Genomic DNA, 22,191 nt, shown 5'->3' on the forward strand with positions numbered 1-22,191 from the left:
TACGAAAATTCATGCCATTCGGGAATTTTGTATCACGTTTTAAAATTCAAAAAGCTTCCCCTTATATTCAGCAATTTTTGCCTGTCACCTCCCCGTTCAGGGTTATTAACCCTTTCTAAAGCATAAAATGCAAATGAGCTAATATCGCCCTGGTGTGTTCTGACAAAATGTTTTACCGCTCCAGAATAAGCTGCGTTTTTTAATTCAATGTTCCTTAAATGTTCTGCTATCCTTTTCGTTATTTTTTGCATGGTGCAACCAATATATTGAATTATGATTCTCCAGGTCATTACAAATTCATAGACAGCAAACATGTCTAGGTCCTCATTAACCCTCAGACACTTTCAGACTCACTACACTCATCACTATCCCCAATCTCCTCTTCTTCCTGTCCTAATCTGGCTGTTCATCACTACAATGACACTCTTAGAAGCACCCTTGACCAAGTAGCTCCCCTCACCCTCAGAACCTCCAAGCACAGAGTAAAACAGCCCTGGCTCACATTGCAAACTAAACTTCTCCAGCGATGCTCTAGGAGTGCTGAACTCCTATGGAGAAAAACCCGCACACCAGAAGACTTCATCCACTTCAAATTTATGTTAAGAGCCTATAACGCTGCCCTTCACCTCGCCAAACAGACCTACTTCACCACCCTGATCTCACTAGCCAACAACCTCAAGAAACTTTTTGACACTTTTCACTCCCTCCTCAGGCCAAAAGCACAAGCTCCTGTCACAGACATTTGTGCTGATGACCTGGCCTCCCACTTTACAGAAAAAATAGATAATATTCGTCTGGAAATCTGCTCCCAACCACCAAGTGATGTGACTCCCATCCCTTCCTGCATCTCCCCTGGCTCACTTTCCACATTTGATCCCATCACAGAAGAAGAAGTCTCCAGACTCCTCTCTTCTTCTCGTCCGACTACATGCACTACTGATCCCATTCCTTCACATCTCCTCCAGTCTCTCTCCAGTCGTCACAACCCACCTAACTACAATCTTTAATATCTCCCTCTCCTCGGACATTTTCCCATCCTCCTTCAAACACGCCATTGTTACTCCATTACTAAAGAAACCCGCTCTCGACCCATCCTGCACAAACTACAGACCAGTCTCCAATCTCCCCTTCATCTCTAAACTTTTGGAGCGCCTTGTCTACTCCCGCCTTACCCGTTACCTCTCCACTCTCTCCCTTCTAGACCCTTCACAGTCTGGCTTCCGTCCCCTACATTCGAATGAAACTGCACTCATCAAAGTGACCAATGACCTTCTGACAGCAAAACGTAATGGTAACCACTCTCTGCTCATTCTTCTTGACCTATCTGCAGCTTTCGATACTGTTGACCACCATCTCCTACTCTCTAGGCTCCAGTCACTAGGCATTAAGGACACTGTTCTCTCCTGGTTCTCCTCCTATATCTCTGACCGCTCCTTCAGTGTTTTGTTCTCTGGCTCCACTTCATCTCCTCTTCCTCTTGCTGTCAGGGTGCCTCAGGGCTCAGTCCTTGGCCCCCTTCTCTTCTCTCTCTACACAGCCCCAATTGGACAGACCATCAGCAGATTTGGCTTTCAGTACCATCTTTATGCTGATGACACACAACTATACACGTCATTCCCCGACCTTACCCCCTCTGTACTACAGAACGCCAGTGACTGTCTGTCCGCAGTCTCCAATATCATGTCCACTCTCTATTTGAAACTCAATCTCTCCAAAACTGAACTACTTCTGCTTCCGCCGTCTACTAACCTCCCTAAATCTGACATTTCCCTCTCCGTGAGTGGCACCACAATAACACCCCGGCAGCAGGCGCGCTGTCTGGGTGTTATGTTTGACACCAATCTCTCCTTCACATCCCATATACAATCTCTTGCCCGCTCTTGCCGCTTACACCTAAAGAACATCTCTAGAATCTGCCCTTTTCTCACCATGGAAACGACAAAAACCCTCACTGTAGCATTGATCCACTCCCGGCTGGATTACTGCAACGCTCTATTAATTGGCCTCCCCGTCACTCAACTATCCCCTCTCCAGTCCATACTTAATGCAGCAGCCAGGGTTGTCCATCTGGATAATCGGTACTCGGACGTGTCCGCTCTTCGTCAGTCATTACACTGGCTGCCCATTCATTATAGGATCCAATTTAAACTACTTGTTCTCACCCACAAAGCTCTCCACGGTGCGGCACCCCCTACATCTCCTCCCTCATCTCTGTCTATCGGCCTAGCCGATCGCTGCGCTCTGCAAACGACTTTCGACTAACCTCTGCACTAATCCGTACCTCCCACTCACGACTCTAAGACTTCTCCCGTGCTGCTCCTATCCTCTGGAATACTCTACCCCAAGAAAGTAGGACTAAACAATTTGCACAGTTTTACGCGCTCCCTCAAAACACATTTGTTCAGAGCGGCTTATCACGTTCACTAATCAAAGTCATTCTATGTGTAAGGGTGCGTGTGTAGCCCATTCACTATCTCCATCCATCCTTCACTCCCTCTAGATGGCTGGACCATCATTGTAAATACACCATTGTAAATACACACCTGTACTCTGTATCTCCCTCACCTCATTGTAGATTGTAAGCTCTCACGAGCAGGGTCATCTTATTTTGTCTTATTTTGCTTTAATTATTGTATTGTTAACCTTGTTACTTATGACTTGTGTTTTAAAACTGTTAAACTGTAAAGCGCTGCGGAATATGTTGGCGCTATATAAATAAAGATTATTATAATTATTATGTAAGTGGTGAAAAAAAATTCCAAAGTTTCTAATAAAAATTGCGCCATCTTCCGAAACCCCTAGCGTCTCCATTTTTCGTGATCTGGGGTTGGGTGAGGGTTTATTTTTTGCGTGCCAAGAAGTTGTTTTTAATCATACAACTTATGTGCAGATAGACTCTTTTGATCGTCTGTTATTGCATTTTAATGCAATGTCGCAGCGACCAAAAAAGCGTAATTCTGGCGTTTTGATTTTTTTCCTCGCTACGCCGTTTACCAGTCAGGTTAATTCTTTTTTTTATCGATAGATCGTGCGATTCTGAACGCGGCGATACCAAATATGTGTAATTTTTTTTTAAATGGGGAGAACGGGGTGTGATTTAAACTTTTATATATTTTTTTATTTTTTTCATATTTTTAAAAACTTTTTAAAATTTTTTTAGCATGCTTCACGGGAGGCAAGAAGCATCCACAACTCGATCGGCTCTGCTACATATAGAAGATAAGCAGATTGCCTCTATGTAGCAGAAATACTGCATTGCTATGAGCGCCGACTACCGGTTGATGCTCATAGCAATCAGGCAGCAAGAATCAGAGAGGTCTCTATGAGATCTCTGGTTGTTATGCCAACGCATTGCTGACCCCCGATCATGTGACGCACAGTGAATATTAAAAATGTAGAGTAGGACCCCCCACATGAGACTGCCTTGGCGGGGTGGCTCGATTTATTGATCAATATTTTGCTAAATGTCTCATTTTGAATACAGTTAGATGCTAATATGTGCATATGCACCTCATGTTATGCGTTCTGACCACCGGCAGCGCTGGCTTCTCTCTTTTTTTGGTATATGTGTATGTGTATACGGTGTATGTGTGTGTATACGGTATATGTATATATGTGTGTATGTATACAGTATGTGTATGTATATGGTGTGTGTTTTCTCCACACATACCACTTAGAAATAAAACTAAAAAGTTCTATCTTCGTCTCATCAGACCAGAGAAACTTATTTCTCATAGTCTGGGAGTCCTTCATGTGTTTTTTTTTTTTGTCTTTTTTTTTAGCAAACTCTATGCAGACTTTCATATGTCTTGCACTGAGGAGAGGCTTCCATCAGGCCATTCTGCCATAAAGGCAGGGGCGGACCTACCGCCTGTGCAGCCGTTCATTGCAGGGCCCCAAGGGGACAGGGGGCCCCTCCAGCCTCCAGCACCGCATGGCTAATTATTCAATGCAAATTAGCCATGTGGAGCGCGAGCACTGCAGAGCCAGTAAGGAGAGGAGAGCAGCCCTGAGGGCTAAGGTGAGATCATCAGCCAGCAAGTGCGGACACTGTGACTGGAGAGTGGAGTGGACAGTGTGGATCCTCTTGGTCTGGGACTCTGGCCTGCCCTGCCTGCTCCAGGTAAGAGTACCAGAGCTGAGCAGAACTGAAGGACTGGGACCGAGGAGGCAGGCATGAATTTGGGGGGCTCCTGGGGTGGGGGAGAACTGAAGCATGGCAGGCATGATTTTAGGGGGCTCCGTCCTGGGGGAGAACTGAAGCATGATGGCCTGGCTGCGCATGAATGGGGGGGCCCCTGGCCTGGGGAAAATCATGGCCTTGGCTGCTCACGAATGGTGGGGCCCCTGGGGAGAAGCATGGCTGCTCATGAATGGGGGGGCCCCTGGTGGAGATGCTTGGCTGCTCATGAATGGGGGGCCCAATAGTGTGGTATTATCACCCCCATCATTCCTGCTTTGCACAATAGTGACGTATAATCATCACAGCCATCATTGCTGCTTTGCACAATAGTGCGGTATAATCATCACACCCATCATTGCTGCTTTGCACAATAGTGTGGTATAATCACCCCATCATTGCTGGTTTGCACAATAGTGCCGTATAATCATCACCCTGGTCATTGCTGGTTTGTACAATAGTGTGGTGTAATCATGACCACCATCATTGCTGCATGGCACAATAGTGCAGTAAAATCATCACACCCATCATTGCTGCTTTGCACAATAGTGTGTTATAATCATGACCCCCATCATTGCTGCATGGCACAATAGTGCAGTATTATCATCACCCCCATCATTGCTGCTTTGCACAATAGTGCGGTATAATCATGACCCCCATCATTACTGCATGGCACTATAGTGCGGTCTAATCATCACCCCCATCATTGCTGCTTTGCACAATAGCGCGTTATAATAATCACCCTCATCATTGCTGCTTTGCACAATAGTGCGGTATAATCATCACAGCCATCATTGCTGCTTTGCACAATAGTGCAGTATAATCATCACCCCCAGCTTTGCCACCTGGCACTACAGTGCCATGTAATCAAGACTCCCATCATTGCTGCATGGCACAATAGTGCGGTATAATCATCACCCCCATTATTGCTGCTTTACACAATAGTGCGGTATAATCAGCACCCCCATCATTGCTGCTTTGCACAATAGTGAAGTACAATCATCACCCCCATCATTGCTGCTTTGCACAATTGCGCGGTCTAATCATCACCCCCAGCATTGCCACCTGGCATTATAGTGCTGTATTATCATCACCCCAAGCATTGCCGCCTGGTACTATAGTTCCGTATTATCATAACCCCTAGTATTGCCACCTGGCACTACAGTGCCATATTATCATCACCCCAAGCATTGCCGCCTGGCACTATAGTGCCGTATTATCATCACCCCCAGCATTGCCGCCTAGCACTACAGTGCCGTATTATCATTACCCCCAGCATTGGTGCCTGGCACTATAGTGCCGTATTATCATCACCCCCAGCATTGGTGCCTGGCACTATAGTGCCGTATTATCACCCCCAGCATTGCCGCCTGGCACTACAGTGCCATATTATCATCACCCCAAGCATTGCCGCCTGGCACTATAGTGCCGTATTATCATTACCCCCAGCATTGGTGCCTGGCACTATAGTGCCGTATTATCATCACCCCTAGCATTGCCACCTGGCACTACAGTGCCGTATTATCATCACCCCCAGCATTGGTGCCTGGCACTATAGTGCCGTATTATCATCACCCCTAGCATTGCCACCTGGCACTACAGTGCCGTATTATCATTACCCCCAGCATTGGTGCCTGGCACTATAGTGCCGTATTATCATCACCCCCAGCATTGCCACCTGGCACTACAGTGCCGTATTATCATCACCCCAAGCATTGGTGCCTGGCACTACAGTGCCGTATTATCATTACCCCCAGCATTGCCGCCTAGCACTATAGTGCCGTATAATCATCACCCCCAGCATTGCCACCTGGCACTACAGTGCCGTGCAATCATCACCCCCAGCATTGCCACCTGGCACTATAGTGCCATATTATCATCACCCCAAGCATTGCTGCCTGGCACTATAGTGCCATGCAATCATCACCCCAGCATTGCCATAGCCGCAAAGAACCAACATAGGCAGACCCACACACCAGCATTCAGCTTTAGGAGCTTTCAGAGGGGAGGATGCGATGCCACGTCAATAATAGAGGAACTGACGATTCCAACGCTGACAATGCAATGTAGGAATGAGGCGGAGGGATTTCCGGGAGGCGGAGAGCCGCAGATAACCACTGCGCATGCCCGAGAATCCCAGACCCGCAGTGTGAATAAATCATAAACGACTGCGGGGCGGGATCTCAGGCCCACGCGATATGAAGGCCGGGATGTTATCTGACAGCACGGGCACGTCAGGAAGCGCTGACTGTGCATGCCCACTAAACTACAGTACAGCGCAAGCACTAGCATTTCAAAAGAAAACGGAGGAGGAGGCGCCAAATACGAAATCAGTGATGAATGCGAGGTGTCTGTCAGAGGGGAAAGACCTGCCCCCCTGTCAAAATTCAGGTATTTTTGAACAATTATATAAACGATTATTTCAGCGGTGTAATGGAAGCTAAGTAACAGAGACACCTTGACAGAATGCAGCATTAGTGCTGCACAAGGTGGCTCTTTTACTTAAAAACGCCTGCGTGGGGGTCACAGGTTCCCTTTAAAGCTATGCTGAACTTTATATATTAACTGGAGGCTGTGCTAGGCTGTATTATATATTACCTGGAGTCTGTGCTGGGCGCTGTATATATTACCTGAAGGCTGTTGCTGTACTGTATATATTAACTGGAGTCTGTGCTGGGCTGTATATATTAACTGGAGGCTGTGCTGGGCTGTATATATTACCTGGAGGCTGTCCTGGGCCGTATATATTACCTGGAGGCTGTGCTGGACTGTATATATTACCTGGAGGCTGTGGTGGGCTGTATATATTACCTGAAGGCTGTGCTGGGCTGTATATATTAACAACTAGAGGCAATGCTTGGCTAGTGGGCTATATATGTTATTTGGAGGCTGTGCTGGCCTGGACATTGTGCATGTCACATGTGTGTTTTTAATCCAGTTTTTTTTCGTGCTTATGCATGATTTGAGACTCCCCACCCCTCTCTTGTGTGACATGCACATAAGGAGTTGTCTTGCACCAAGTGCCCATACCAGAAAGCTCCTGTCTTAATCCTGCTCATCTAGACACTGTTCATATGTTCAGGTTTTAAATACATTAGATAGGAACTGCTTCAATTCGGGTTACCTTGACGTTGGTGAAGCAGCTTGGTATACATTTTTTTGCAAAAACACGTGTCGACTAAATACCCTGTGTTTGTTATTACCTTTTATCAGCACTTGCAGATTACTGTTATATGTCTAATTGCAAGGTATTTTTGCACATTTGTCATTCTGTGCTTTTTGTTTGTATTACCTGAAGGCTGTTGCTGTACTGTATATATTAACTAGAGTCTGTGCTGGGCTGTATATATTAACTGGAGTCAGTGCTGGGCTGTATATATTAACTGGAGGCTGTGCTGGGCTGTATATATTAACTGGAGGCTGTGATGGGCTGTATATATTACCTGGAGGCTGTGGTGGGCTGTATATATTACCTGAAGGCTGTGGTGGGCTATATATATTACCTGAAGGCTGTGCTGGGCTGTATATATTGCCTGAAGGCTGTGGTGGGCTGTATATATTAACTGGAGGCTGTGCTGGGCTGTATATATTACCTGAATGCTGTGCTGGGCTGTATATATTACCTGAAGGCTGTGCTGGGCTGTACATATTACCTGAAGGCTGTGCTGGGCTGTACATATTACCTGAAGGCTGTGCTGGGCTGTATATATTACCTGAAGGCTGTGCTGGGCTGTATATATTAACAACTAGAGGCAATGCTTGGCTAGTGGGCTATATATGTTATTTGGAGGCTGTGCTGGCCTGTATATATAATTTTGAGGCTGCAACTTGCAAATCTAATATATAAAGCTCAAAGTGTGTATGTATGTATGTATGTATGTATGTATGTGTGTGTATGTATGTGTGTATGTCCAGGATAAGCATCCGCACCGTCGCAGCTACAGCCACAAAATTTGGCACAGTCGCACGTCTGGACCACGAGAGCGTCCTAAGCTATGCTGAGGGGCGAAATTTTAACCCCGCGCGTTCCAATTCACCAAACAATTTTGCCTCTATCTACATACTGGGGGAAAAAGTGTGTGCGTATCAAGCCCTGCCCCTCATTATCTCATAATGGTTGCCATGGCGACGCTGATGTCATCATAGGTTGCAAGCCCCGCCGCTCATTATGATGTCATAATGGTTGACCATGGGATGGAGGATGTGTGATGGGTATATGGGCATGGGACTATGGGATGGAGGATGTGTGATGGGTATATGGGCACTGGACTATGGGATGGAGGATGTATGACAGGTATATGGGCACGGGACTATGGGATGGAGGATATGCATGATGGGTATATATGGGCACGGGACTATGGGATGGAGGATGTGTATGATGGATGTATGGGCACTCTACTATGGGATGGAGAATATGTATGATGGGTATATGGGCACGGGACTATGGGATGGAGGATATGTATGATGGGTATATGGGCACGGGACTATGGGATGGAGGATATGTATGATGGGTATATGGGCACGGGACTGTGGGATGGAGGATAATTATAATTTGTTGTAACTAACCACAGTTAGTTACTATGCCCGGGCAGCGCCGGGCTCTTCAGCTAGTAATAAATACAGCCCAGCAGCACCCTACAGATATTATATCCAGCCCTGCATAGCATCAATATCAGATATACAGTACATTTACGGTGGGAAAATCCGCAACAAAAATTGACATGGTGTAGATTTTCCCGCTCTAAAAAACGCAGCATATCCGCTGTTTATTTTAGTGGCACCATGTAACGCGGATCTAGCACAACTGCACTTGCCGCGGCCGGCCGCAAGCCCGATAGAGAATGAATGTGGCTTGCCGGATTGGTGGCAGAGGTGCAGAAGTCTGCCGCATCTGCTGCTAGTGTCGAAAAACGCCAGTGTGAAAGAATCCTTAAGGGCAAAAAGAAAAACCATATCAAGTCGGATGCAGTTTTCGCCTGATCTCATTGGATACAAAAAACTCGCCTATGTGAAGGCACCCTAACTTACTTTCCAGCCACAAACACTAGAGAGTCGTTCCAATGTCAGGTAGAGGGTCACAAACCTATTTGTCCCTATAGGGCCCTATATCTCTCTCCTACCTGACAGCGGAGGTTGGCACCCTCTTGATATGCAAATGGCGCCCCCGCTCCTCGGCGGCTCTCCCTAATCACCCTGTTGACTCCTATCTAAATGACATCAGCTTGGAGTACAACAGATGGCCGGGGACAAAAATATAATAGATAATAACCCCATGCTACAAACCACCAAGACAAAAATATAAGGAATAGTAACTGGAAAAAACTCTAATTTTTGGCAGATTTGTAAACATTTGCTTTGGGAGGAAAAGGGGTCTAAGTAACCCTATTTAGGTGTCTCCCTGCCTGACAGCGGAGCTTTTACACCCTACGTTACTCTGGTGCCCCCGCTCCACGTGGGCTGACCCTTACTGACCCCTACACTTCTCACCCAGAAAGAGGAAAGAGGGTGTCAGAACATATGGCCAAGGGAGACAGGGGTAATAACTTAGAATTATCCCTGAAAAAATCCCCCCCAAAGACAAAAAATGTTTTAATAATAATAATAAAAAAAAAATGTATCTGCAAACTGATGTATACAGTGTACGGGATAATAGTGCATTAGCAAAGGCAGTTGCAAGTAAAGGGGGTAAGATATCAATCAGAACAGATACACAATCATTTAAATGTTCTTAAGCAGCATTAATGTACATTTCTCACATCACAAAACGCTGCTATTGCCTCTAATCCCCAACAACACATTTTTCATATTGCATCATGCCCAAAACAATGAGCCATTGATCGCTCAGGCTCAAAATTGCACTGTCCCCAAAAAAAAAAAAATCAGCAAATTAACAAATATGTAAGAACTTAGCTCATGGCCACTGAAAAATCACCTCAATATATATAGTAGGCGGGGTGATAGTACTTTGACAAAGGCAGTTTCAAATAACGGGGGTAAGGTATCAATCAAAACAGATATACAACCATCTGAGTATTCTTAAACAGCATTAATAAACATTTCTCAAATCACCAACCGCTGCTATTACCTCTAATCCCCCATAACAGCATTTTTTCATATTGCTTCATGCCCAAAAACAATAAGCCATTGATCACCCGGCTCAAATTGCACTATCCCCAAGTATTAAATCAACAAAATTGACAAATATGTAAGAACTTAGCTCATGGCCAATGATAAATCGCCTCGACGCGTTTCCCTCCCGTAAAAGGAGTTCATCAGGAGGCCCATGATGTATTATGAATTATTTACCACTACATAATGGCGGCGTCAGATAGGAAGTAAATGAAAGGAGGTATTTTTGGGACCTAAAATCATGGCGCAGATGAACTATATGAAGTGGAGACATATAAGGATCATAAGTACTATGACCCCATTTTCCTCTATCACTTTGACTAGGTTGTAAGGTCACTATAAATGACCAGTGGTCACCACATACCCATTGATACCTGCAACCAGGCATGACATCTGATGCTCGGAGGGAGCATTCATAATACATCATGGGCCTCCTGATGAACTCCTTTTACGGGAGGGAAACGCGTCGAGGCGATTTTTCATTGGCCATGAGCTAAGTTCTTACATATTTGTCAATTTTGTTGATTTAATACTTGGGGATAGTGCAATTTGAGCCGGGTGATCAATGGCTTATTGTTTTTGGGCATGAAGCAATATGAAAATATGCTGTTATGGGGGATTAGAGGTAATAGCAGCGGTTGGTGATTTGAGAAATGTTTATTAATGCTGTTTAAGAATACTCAGATGGTTGTATATCTGTTTTGATTGATACCTTACCCCCGTTATTTGAAACTGCCTTTGTCAAAGTACTATCACCCCGCCTACTATATATATTGAGGTGATTTTTCAGTGGCCATGAGCTAAGTTCTTACATATTTGTTAATTTGCTGATTTTTTTTTTTTTTTTTGGGACAGTGCAATTTTGAGCCTGAGCGATCAATGGCTCATTGTTTTGGGCATGATGCAATATGAAAAATGTGTTGTTGGGGATTAGAGGCAATAGCAGCGTTTTGTGATGTGAGAAATGTACATTAATGCTGCTTAAGAACATTTAAATGATTGTGTATCTGTTCTGATTGATATCTTACCCCCTTTACTTGCAACTGCCTTTGCTAATGCACTATTATCCCGTACACTGTATACATCAGTTTGCAGATACATTTTTTTTTTATTATTATTATTAAAACATTTTTTGTCTTTGGGGGGGATTTTTTCAGGGATAATTCTAAGTTATTACCCCTGTCTCCCTTGGCCATATGTTCTGACACCCTCTTTCCTCTTTCTGGGTGAGAAGTGTAGGGGTCAGTAAGGGTCAGCCCACATGGAGCGGGGGCACCAGAGTAACGTAGGGTGTAAAAGCTCCGCTGTCAGGCAGGGAGACACCTAAATAGGGTTACTTAGACCCCTTTTCCTCCCAAAGCAAATGTTTACAAATCTGCCAAAAATTAGAGTTTTTTCCAGTTACTATTCCTTATATTTTTGTCTTGGTGGTTTGTAGCATGGGGTTATTATCTATTATATTTTTGTCCCCGGCCATCTGTTGTACTCCAAGCTGATGTCATTTAGATAGGAGTCAACAGGGTGATTAGGGAGAGCCGCCGAGGAGCGGGGGCGCCATTTGCATATCAAGAGGGTGCCAACCTCCGCTGTCAGGTAGGAGAGAGATATAGGGCCCTATAGGGACAAATAGGTTTGTGACCCTCTACCTGACATTGGAACGACTCTCTAGTGTTTGTGGCTGGATTTTGAAAATCAGCAATAAGCCTATTTTTTTTTGCCTGTTTTTTAAAGTTTTGAAAACTTTTTAATGATTGGTTAATAAAGTATCTTTTAAGGATTGATTTTTTTTGTATATGAGCCGTTGAATAATTAATCCAGAATTATATTTATTAAGAATTTTTGTCACCCTAACTTACTTGTTGCATATTTAATGAAAAATTAAACAACTTTACTATTTAGATTTGATAGTTGCGTTCTAAATAAATATTACAATGTATATGTTTACATAACTTTGTTGCCCTATGAAGGGCACGGGGGGGGCCAGAAAAATTTCTTGCACAGAGGCCCACTACAGTCTGTGTCCACCCCTGCCCGACTGGTGAAGGGCTGCAGTGATAGTTGACTGTGGAACTTTTTCCCATCTCCCTACTGCATCTGTGAAGCTCAGCCATAGTGATCTTGGGGTTCTCTTTACCTCTCTCACCAAGGCTCTTCTCCCACAATTGCTCAGATTGGCTGGACGGCCAGGTCTAGGAAGACTTCTGGTGGTCACAAACTTCTTCCATTTAAGGATTATGGAGGCCACTGTGCTCTTAGGAGCCTTGAGTACTGCAGAAATTCTTTTGTAACCTTGGCCAGATCTGTGCCTTGCCACAATTCTGTCTTTGAGCTCCTTGGCCAGTTCCTTTGACCTCATGATTTTCATTTGGTCAGACATGCACTGTGAGGTCTTATATAGACAGGTGTGCATCTTTACAAATCAAGTCCTCTCAGTTTAATTAAACACAGCTGGACTCCAATGAAGGAGTAGAACCATCTCAAGGAGGATCACAAAGAGATGGACAGCATGTGACTTAAATATGAGTGTCTGAGCAAAGGGTCTGAATACTTATGACCATGTGATTTCAGTTTTTCTTTCTTCATAAATTTGCAAAAATTCCTACATTTGTTTTGTTCAGTGAAGATGGGTACAGATTGTGCATTAATGAGAAAAAAAATGACCTTTTTAATTTACCAAATGTTCGCAATGAACCAAAGAGAGACAAATTTAAAGGGGTCTAAATACTTTCCGTACCAACTGTAGACTAAGTTAATTGAACCCATAAATGCAGTAACATTAATAAAATGTACGGAGTTCAAGGTCAGTGTCGAGTTAGGTTATGTGCATACATCTTTTCCAGGAGGCTAACCCATTGAATTTTTTGAAGAGGAAGGTGATTCCAAAAATGCTGTTTTTTTCCTGAAGCATCTTTTTTTAGAGTTTTTTTTTTTAGCATCCCGATGCCATCCATTTACATGGACTGATCTGAGAAGCTGTTATAAAGACTGATGAAACTCAGTTCATTTTTCTTGCACGTGAAAATAAAATGGACATATGAATGAACCCTAAGGAAAAGAAAAACTTCTCTAAAGAAAGCGTTTCCTATTAAAGTGGTTGTTTGGGATTTTAACATTGTTGGCCCATTTCTAGGATAGGACATAAATGTATGACCCATTTGGGTGTGACACCTGGCACCCCATTGATCAGCTTTTCCAGGTATTTTGCCTGCAACTGCTCATATGCTGAGCAGCACAGCAACGTCTACAGAATAGTGGCCGTGGATGGAAACTGCACATCCACCCTCTGTTGATTTGAATAGGGCACTGATGTGCAGTACCCGGACTTGGCCACTCTGCAATCGACTGCGCTGTGCTGTGCAGCTGCGCAACTGGGCTGACAGCGGGAACAACTGATCCACGGGGGTGCAGAGTGTCGCACCCCCATCGATCAGACATTGATGACCTATTCTAAGGATAAGTCAATGTTAAAGTCCCAGACAACCCCTTTAAATGAATGAATTCACCTCTGCTATAACTGTAGCTTATGTACTAGAAAAGAGAACACCCTTTTGTTCGGACACACAGAACCTTGTGCTGCTTAAGTTGATGAAGAAAGCGGTGATGATGGGTTCATGATATAGTGCCTGACTAGACAAAGCCGCTTTACAAGACTTGATAATGAATGCAGACACTGACTATTTCTATCGTTAATAATACTGGGCGCAGGTTGTGCTCTTCTTGCTCATTGCTGAGATAACAGATGGGCCCGTCCATTCACGTCTCTTCCCACCACATTTTGGCAACCAATGAAAGCATTGATCATCCCCGGGACAATTGTTGGCTATGAGTCATCTCTATAAGCTCAGCATTTATTTATTAAGTGCTTGGATAATAATTGAAACAAAACAAGAGAAACTTTCTTTTATTAGAGTTTTGATTTATCTGGTGAAAACTGGTGGCATTGCAAAATGAACAAAACGAACTGCCTAATACTGGATAGATGTACGAACAGAGCATCACAAATAGGAAAGTGAATCAGTGTCATGTGGAAAGGGTAGGAGTAGCTCAGAATTAGGGCTCATTCCCACTTGCAATGAAATCGGACAAATGCAAATCTGATTAAAAATAAGATGCGTCAATTCTGGCACTTAGCCTCGCACTTCTCACATGCCCTGCAGCGGTGGCAAGTGTGGTGGTAGTTGGGGGGGTTGATGTCACCTTTGTATTGTCAGGTGACACCAAACCCGGAGGTTAGTAATGGAGAGGCGTCAATAAGACTCCCCTATTACTAAGCCCATTGTATGAAAACACACACACCCAGAATAAAGTCCTTTAATTGAAAGAAAGACACCGATTCCTTTAATACATCTGTGTATCTATCTATTCTATGTGTATTTACTGTATGTAATCCATCTATTCTACGATGTCGGCTCCTGCTGTGATTTTACACTTCATGGCTGCTGAATTGCCGGCTTTTATTCTATCTAATATATCACACACTCAGGAACAGGCACCGTATTCTGCTTTAACAGTGTAACTTTACGTGATAACAAACAATCCATGGCAATTTCAGTACAGCACAAGTTCATGTTTTCAGCCTGAGCTTTCCCTCTCAATGCTGGCTCCTCTAGCCTGTGAGATGCTCTTTCTGGCTCTGCAATCCCCATATTCCTGCACCCACTTTCCCGTACTGGTTCCCACTATGGCTCCCCTTCACTGGGAGATGAAAACGGTTCCTCTTTCCTGATTCGAGCCATAGGCCCGTATTCTTTATGGGACATCATTGTACCAAGTGGCGGCTGACAGCATTCTTCTTTCCTAAGCGTTCTGTGCCTTTCTGTACTGTGTGGCCCTCTGGCCTATTCTGCCTTCTCCTGAACCACTCTCCAACACTTTCTTAACTTTACACTAATTGTGGTCACTAAATCCTGTAAGGATAGATGCGCTACAATCCCTCCCCCATTATGTAGCAATGTCCCCCATTGTGGCTGCATCCTGGTTTATGAAACACCCCTTTAAGCCGCCTCCATGGAAAGGGTGTCCCGTAGTTCTCACCTCAATAAGGAAAACAGCCTCCAACCGAATCTGGCTGGGAGCTGTAGTGGGATGCAGGAGAGTCGTCTTCTGTTAATGGTTGACTTGGGAAACCCTTGTCCACACTCCATACACACTCATAGGAGATGAGGTTGGAACACTTAGCCATTTATTCCCCTCTATAAATAAATCTGTTAATGTTGTCAAGTAACAGCAAAATAAATAGTATTACACAATATACAAATACAGACACAAGATGGGGTTGGCAGTAAACTTGAATGTTAGGGATGGCGCTTCCCCTTTAAATCACATGCACAATAGCATCACTTAAACTACAAATGACTGCACCAATGGAAACACCACATTCTAATGTTGGTGCCCAGTTGCCACAGATGTTGGCACGCTTGCAGAAACAGTTGGTGCACTCAATACAATAAACAAAATTCCCTACATGGCTTGCCCTATTATAATTCCTCATGCATTGAACCACAAATCCCAGCAATGCTCCATTATAGCTAGCTTTAATACACTTCCCAACAGTGGATTCACAAGTCCTTGTAGTAGCTACTCCGTAATGTAGCAGTTCGGCCATCACACAAGCTTCCAGCCTATGAGTTCAGCTGTGTCATCATACTGACTATTAACTTCATTCAAGGTGTCAAAGATAAGAATACTCATTAATAGTTGGAATAATATTCAATTATTTATTTTTCAATTTCCTATCAGTATGTATTTGGAGTGTGGGAGGAAACCGGAGAACCCGGAGGAAACCCACGCGAACACGGGGAGAACACACAAACTCCTTGCAGTTTTCTTTGGTTGGGTTTGAACCCTAGCGCTGCAAAGCAACAGTGCTAACCACTGAGCCACCGTGTTGCCCAATAGTCTTCAATGTGGCTCTAATTATGATAGGCCTCATGACGAAGACATAAATTAATATAGAAGTCACTTCATCTGTGAACTCTTCTCAGCACAAAAAGTCTGGTAAATGTCGAGAACAGATTCCAAGCCCGGAATCTGCTTCTTTATGCAGCAGGAAACTCACATTATTCCGTGAGTATGTCTGACTGCGGAAAGTCCTATAAGTGATTATGTCCATAAGTGAGTACAGAGACCGAGCCCAGAATCTGCTTCTTTATGCAGCAGGAAACTCACATTATTCCGTGAGTATGTCTGACTGCGAAAAGTCCTATAAGTGATATGTTCATAAGTGAGTACAGAGCCCGAGCCCGGAATCTGCCTCTTTATGCAGCAGGAAACTCACATTATTCCGTGAGTATGTCTGACTGCGAAAAGTCCTATAAGTGATATGTCCATAAGAGTACAGAGACCGAGCCCGGAATCTGCCTCTTTATGCAGCAGGAAACTAGCATTATTCCGTGAGTACGTCTGACTGCGGAAAGTCCTATAAGTGACATGTCCATAAGTGAGTACAGAGCCCGAGCCCGGAATCTGTCTCTTTTTTTCTGACATGTTTTCGTCTTGTAGAAGAGTCGTCACATCTGGCTGGATTCTTTATTCATTGACGGATCACACTCAGGCCTCTCTCTGGAATAGTGATCTGCAGAAATAACAAATATGACTGAAGATGAAACAACTGGATATCATATATAAGTGGCATGCAATGTACTCCTGGTTACTGAATTATTGCCTTGCAAGAAAAGATTTAAGATAATTGATAGTTGCTCATTCTTGGGTTAGGACTATACCCTCTATTCATATAGAGATGGCTGTCAACAAACTTCAGAATGGAGATTAATTACTTTTTGGTGATTTTAACATTGATTCAAATGGTTACTTAGACTCGACTGCTCAGACAGGGTAACTATCCCAAATATTAGACTAATGGCTAAATAAAGAAGAACTACAAGATGTATGTCGGTGTCTAAACATCTCTTCAAGGCAGATCACACACTACTCCGAATCATTACTAGAATGAAATTTGGTTCTCACAATTATATTCTCTTTATCAAAAATGTAAAAAATGGCTACTGGTCAAAAGACACAATCTGACCATTCCCATCTTATCGTACCTTTAAGTTTTCCTCAGGTCCAGCCATAAAAAATTCCAATTTAAGGAGATGCAACTATTACCGCCTTCAGGAGACAATCTATAAAGAAAAAATAGAATCAGGATTATAAAATGATTTTATAAAATAATACAGAAGGCTTATCTATATATACAGTAGAGCATTAAACCTGACGTATTCTACCAGTACATGCGCTTCTCTCCATGAGACACACTATGACATTGTGTTACGGTGGTACTTTACTCCAGTGCAACTCCACAGAGTATTTCCTTCCCAATTTCCTCTATGCTCGAGAGACTGTGGGAAAATGGGGTAAACTTTACCCATATTTTGGATTTGTCCATTTTTAAAGGAATTGTGGAAAGAAACTTCGAACTTATTCCCATGAATTTCTAAATCCAATATTACTCCATAGTTAGTAGTATTACAGCAAGTTGTAGAAGACATTCCACCCGAATTTCAACATATCTCTTGTTACATCTTTTTGGTGATTAAACATTTAATTACAACAAAATTAAAGCAAATAATTCATCAATATCAGACGTAATGGAAGGCGCATCAACACACAATATTAGAAGTTCAACTTTGTACTTGGGTTTTAAAAAAACTTTTTTTTACCTATATTGAGTTGGATGAATGTCATGATGTAAATGTGTTTTTTTTTTAACACATGCTAAATCCACAACTTAAAAACTAAAGGAGGTGTATTACCAAAATATACCAGATATGTACCAAATTAAATGTTTGTAAATATTATGTGCAAAATGCAACATTATAATAGTCGGTTTATTCCTAATAATAATGAGCAGCCTTGACTTTACTTTCTATCCTGTAACTTCGCGTTGTTACCCCATTCTTCCCTTTTTATCGCTCCCCAGTTTATAGTCCTTGTAAACATTATTGTAAAATTTGAAAATGTTAAATAAACAATTGAACAAGATGACCGGACATTTAACTTTTTTTCACCTGTGCCGTCATTCTCCTGAAACTATCATTGCTCGTCATTTTATTCCTGGGGTTCTCAATTCTCCCTTTATGTAAATCTAGTTTTTATTTTTTTTTAAGTGGGTATGACTTTCAAAATGTTTCTCTTTTTGAGAAATATCTTGATGATCATGCCTAGTTGGCTAAAATGCTTGATAAATATACAGGAAGACATATATCAGGAATGGGGAGATACGAGAGCCACAAACAACGCCAGAAAAAGAGCGGAATTTACACCAGGCTAAAATATCTGCATATTTAGTTATGGAGCTTTGTTACTCTCATGTTATGGAGCTTTGTTATGGAGATAGAGGTATTATACAGATGCTGGGGATTACAGTTACTGATTATGGAGCTAATGCTAATCCAAATTAATTCTGCAAGAGATATGAGTGGGTAATGAACATATTTCTGTATGTACCTTCAGACTCTGTCTCTGCCGTCTTGCGGTCTTTTTCAATAAAGTGGGCACATGCCAAGAAGAATCCTCCTCCAATAGCCACGGCAATGGGACAAAACATGAGGGCGTACTGTAAACGGTGGAACCTCCATATAGCCGTGTCTGGATTAAGACTTTTGAAGGTGTTGGATATCTGAAAATATGACAAAATAAATAGTTATGTATGGTTAATGAAAGTAAAAAAAAAACATAATTGACTGGACACAGTTACACTGACAGCAGTCAATGGATAACAATGAAATCTGGTGATCATAGAACTAAAAGGTGCCTCACTGCAGATAGTGGAGGAGCTTCCATCCTCCAAACCATGAACAGCACCGGTACCAGTTTCCACAGCCCCATCACTACACATTGTCTAGAGACAGAATAGCACAATCTCAAACACAGATATCATAATCAGAATTCGGGATTTAAACAACCCGAATAAATATGGGTATCAACCCTGTGGAGCTCCCAAACAACATTCAAACACCAAAACATGGTGCAAATACACCACCAAAGGACAAAGGAATTTTTTAAATAGAATAAAATGTTATATTCTTTAATAGCATAATAAATAAAAAAGACAATGAATTAATAGTGTACCTAAACAGAGCTATCCGAATATGGCCACAGATGCCAAAATGTAAAACATGATGCTACAAACAAGACAAAAGGCTACTTTCACACTTGCGTTTTTTTGTGCTTCGCTGCGTGCGCAGTGCAAATGCGCATAAAAAATGCGTCATGCGTTTTTAATGCGTTTTCTTGTTTTTTGTGCAAGGTTTTTACAAAAAACGCATGCGTTTATAAAAGCAGATGTGCGCATAATCATGCGCACGTCAGCGCTCCCATAGACTTTGATGTGTTTTTGGGTGAATTCCGTGCGCATGCGTTTTTTTGAGACAGGTCGGACGCACCAAAAATGCAACAGGTTGCATTTTGTGCGCCTGGGTGCACACTACGAAAAAATGCATGAGCATACAAATGCATACAAACGCATGGCAATGCGCATCCATGTTAAATATAGGAAAAACACATGCGCATATATGCGCAAAAACGCAGCGCAAAAAAAGTGTGAAATCAGCCAAATCAAGGGAAAAGGTAATACATTATTATTGACAGTATCCCCAATCAGAATATTAGTTCAAAATAAAGTGCCAGAGCATATTCTCCAAAGATATAGGGATGACCAAATCCTAAATGCATATAGGTAATACTACAATAGCATGGAGATTTCTCCTAGTTCTCTGGTCAGTGACCTATCACATAGAACTCACCACCTAGTAAGCTAAGGGGCCATAAATACTATAAATAGTTCTTACCCATATTGATGTCCATCTGTAGCCACAGGCCCCGACGTGCATTTCGCAATGGCTTCCTCGGCGGGCTGGGAAGGCCCCCCGAGGATCCCTATTTCTTTGGAGAATATGCACTGGCACTTTATTTTGAACTGATATTCTGATTAGGGATACTGTTGATAATTATGTGTTACCTTTTCCCAAGATTTTGTCTCGTTTGTAGCATCATGTTTTACATCTTGGCATCTGTGGCCATATTCAGAGACCTCTGTTTATATACACTATTAATTCATTGATTGTCTTTTTTATTTATTATGCTATTAAAGAATATAACATTGTATTGTCTAGAGACAGGACTGATGTGACTTCCTCCTTCAGCAGATGATCTATGACAACTCCAGGACATCTTGTCTTTGGAGTTCTCCTGCCGTGCACACAAGGTAAGAATAGTTTGCTGGTGCATAGCTTCCATATATTGTCCTGCTGGTTAATGTATGTGTATGGATACTACTTGTATGTTCTGAATGTCTGCTGTCTGCAGAGGTAGAATTCGCAGAATAAATGATCATTAGGCCATGAACATTCATTTGCAGGACACAACGTTCCTAAAAGCGATTGTTCATTTTGCTAAATGTGACCACCTAATAAATTATCTAATTACTTAAAGTGGTTATGTAAAGAAAAGATCAATAATACACATGAAAATAAGCAACTTTGCAACAGATCTTATCTTGGACTTCAGAAAGGCGGATATTAATAGACACAGAAATAGGGTAGGAGAGGTCCAATGGTTGGATGTTCTAGAGGACAAATGTCCAAGAAGGATGGGAGATTTTGCTAAATTAAATTCTCACTGCACAATCTGTAACAATTCCGAAAAGAAGGAAGAATTGGAAGTATTTAAAGAGACCAAGATGGATGACCACAGAACTTAAACACTCGCTAAAAGGGAAAAAAATAAATATATATCAAATGGAAAGATGGGGCATATCTTAAGAATAATGTATTGCTGTTTGCAGGGAATGCAGGGCAAGCGTTAGAAGAGCTAAAGCCAGTAATGAAATTAAGCTTGCAAGGTGAGGACAAAAGCAGTAACAAAGGATTTTGGGGGTATGTGAAAAGCAAAAGAAAAGTCAAAAGACAGGATTTTTACAAAATGAAAAGAGTCAAGTGGTCAAAATTGATGTTGAGAAGGCCAAACTTTTAAATTCATATTTTGCCCCTGTGTTCTCTAAGAGAGCAAATGTAACATCAAATGATCATTGGTGTGCTATCGAAGGAATAAATTGATTCACACTATCCATAAACAGAAATATCGTGAGAGAACACTTAGACAATTTACATTAATTTTAATTTCCTGGTCCAGATGAATTACATCCTATGATTCTAAAAGATGTAGCAAAAGAAATTGCAGAGCCACTAGGAAAAAACCTGGAAGAACAGGAAAAGTCCCGTAAGATTAGAGAAGGGCAAATGTCCCTATGTGCAAACAAGGAAAGACGTTAGAACCAGGAAATTACAGGCCAGTGAGCCTTACTTCTATACCAGGAAAGATCTTTGAACAAATTATTAAACAGCATGTATGTAAGTACTTGGATAAGATTACAAGTAACTAACAAGAGCCAGCATGGATTTGTAGCAAACAAGTCATGCCAGACTAATCTAATTTCCTTCTATGATGGAATCTCTAACTGGGTGGATCAGGGAAATGCGGTAGATATTGTATATTTTGACTTCAACAAAGCGTTTGATAAAGTATCTCATACAATCCTTATTGAAAAAATGACCAGGTATGGGATTGACAAGGCTACGGTTAGGTGGATTCATAAATGGCTCAATGATCGTTCTCAAAGAGTGGTAATAAATAACTATTTATTACCACTCTTTGAGTACGATTAGTAGCACATCCAATTGGAAGAGTGCTTCAAGTGGGGTACTACAAGGCTCTTTCCTGGCCACAGTGTTGTGCAACATTTTTATAAATGATCTAGATAAGGGAACTGAAGGTAAACTGATCAAATTTGCAGACAATGAAAAGCTAGGAATGAAGAGCTAACGATAGAGAAGATAGAGAAAGGACTCAGAAGGATCTAGATAAACTTGAATAATGGGCAG

The sequence above is a fragment of the Dendrobates tinctorius genome, unplaced genomic scaffold (assembly GCF_039654945.1).
Source record: "Dendrobates tinctorius isolate UK_male_01 unplaced genomic scaffold, ASM3965494v1 ptg000503c, whole genome shotgun sequence".
Taxonomy (NCBI): Eukaryota; Metazoa; Chordata; class Amphibia; order Anura; family Dendrobatidae; genus Dendrobates; species Dendrobates tinctorius.